Genomic DNA, 2,264 nt, shown 5'->3' with positions numbered 1-2,264 from the left:
ATAGTGAGAGAATCAAGATTTGTAAAGCCAGTTTCTGTAGAGAACCTGAGATAAGATAGCAGAGTTGTACCGTTGACCTTCAAACAAACTGTATCTGCCCGTTATGACAGAAGTAGAAAAAATAATTTGCGCATTGAAAAGTGCTTGGCAGTAGTCAAAAGAATGTCAATTATTTGGAATAAAGAGACAAGAGGAACAGCAGCTCCAATTGCATTTAACTACCTTATCAATGTTAAAATAATTCACTGTCACTCTCCAAGACCTATCTGTCTTCTCTTCACAACACCATCTATCTTCTACACCTAATGGAGACATGATAAAAATCACCACCTCAGCATTCTTCAAGACTTCTGATGGCACTAATATCTGTGGTGCACCAGGGTTATTGGATTGAATTCGGTTTATTATTTTGGTACAGATGGCAAGTTCAGGCCTTAACAAACAAAATTATCCTTATTCTATGAGTGAGCGCACCGGCGTGGGAATTCTGTCAGCTGGCAAGTTTGTCTGTTCCAATTACATAATCAAAAATGGCAAAAATAAATAGAGGGCTGTTTTACAAACCTGCTGTAGGAGCTGAACTCAAGCCAAACACCATTTATCACCTAGCCCATATAAACACTTACCGTGACTGGTAAAACTCAGTCACATGGAGAACCCCAGATATTATTGTTAGCTGGGAGCCACTGTATAATAATCCTTGAAAAGTCAGTGTTCTTCTTTTTCCTCAGTGTAAAATGTATACCCATCTTGGGAAAAGGCTATGAATCCTTTAGGGAAGACTAGCCTAGTATTTATTTGGTGGCCCTCCAGGGTGGTATAGATAGGGGTAGGTGACGAGGTCATATAAAAAATGCACTCCGGCATTTTACTCCTATTTTTCTAAATTGTTGAATTTCTTCCATTATATGTCTCAGTCAGCTCCTTCTAGTAGCAGTATCTGAATCCAGTTTGCAATTTTTCCAAAACTGGCACAGCTGGCTTTATCATGTACCCACACCGAAATACCAGCGACAGCCGGCCAGTGTCCCCTCTTCAGAGGTCTGGGACTCAGATTCTCAGGCCCCTCTTATAAGTTTCTAAGTTTTAATTTCAATCACTTTCTTTGTGCTCTGCAGTTGACACCTTTATAATATCTTAGAGTTCTCATTTTATCCTTTCAGTTACCTGTCTAACAAATTTATTCCTACTTAGCAGTTTTTCATATGAAATTCTCTGTTCAAATAATTGCTATGGTCTTTATTTCCTGACTACATTCCGACTGATACAGGTAAGATCATTTTAGTGTCTTCAAGGAAGACATGGCTTTCTTCCTAAATAGGTGAAGAACAGCTACTTCTATAGGTCAAGGGGACATTAATGGGATGGAGGTTTATGAGATTTATATTTATTGTAACTCACTCAAATGTTTCCATTATGATTCTGAGAGCCTAACTCTTTCCCAAGAGACCTGGCAAGGTCAGGGATTCAAATTACTTTATATTTCTGTAACTCCTCAAATTGATTTCTGTGTCTGATTTATTGTTGTCTCAGTCAGTGACTATCTGTTGTAAAAGATTCTTTTAGGGACTCAGAGAAGTCTAAACCTATTGGTGCAGATGAATTTGGAAGGTAGAGTGGAGGAAGGAAGGAAGGAAGGAGGGAGGGAAGGCGGGAGGGAGGGAGGGAAGGAAGGAAGGAAGGAGGGAGGGAAGGAGAAAGAGGTAAAGCAAGTATTTAAGGCCCTGTGCTATATATATATTTTTTGCTTTGTGGTATCCTGTTTAGTCAGAAGAAGCCAGCTCATCTCAGTCTCTGCATTCCTCATTGTGATCATAGTGATCATTTGCAGCAATGACTTGAACTCCAGATCCCACTCAGTTGATAAGAAACTGCATGCTATGAAAATAAACAAATAGGACTACATCAAACTAAAAACTTTCTGCACATCAAAGGAAACCATCATTAAAATATAAAGGCAACCTGGTAAATGGGAGAAGATATTTGCTGACCACATATCTGATAAGTGTTAATATCCAAAGTTGTAAAGAACTCATACAACTTTACTATAAAAACAAACATTAAAAAATGGGCAGAGGAACTGAATAGACATTTTCCAAAGAAAACATACAGATAACCAATAGGCACATGAAAAGATGTTCAACATTACTAATTATTTGGAAAATGCAAATCAAAACCACAATGAGGTATCACTTTAAACCTGCTTGAATGGCTATTATCAAAAAGACAAGAAATAAAAAGTGTTGAAGAAAATGTGGAGAAAG

This window comes from Pteropus vampyrus, unplaced genomic scaffold (assembly GCF_000151845.1).
Source record: "Pteropus vampyrus isolate Shadow unplaced genomic scaffold, Pvam_2.0 Scaffold389, whole genome shotgun sequence".
NCBI lineage: Eukaryota > Metazoa > Chordata > Mammalia > Chiroptera > Pteropodidae > Pteropus > Pteropus vampyrus.
This window is presented reverse-complemented; position numbering follows the sequence as displayed.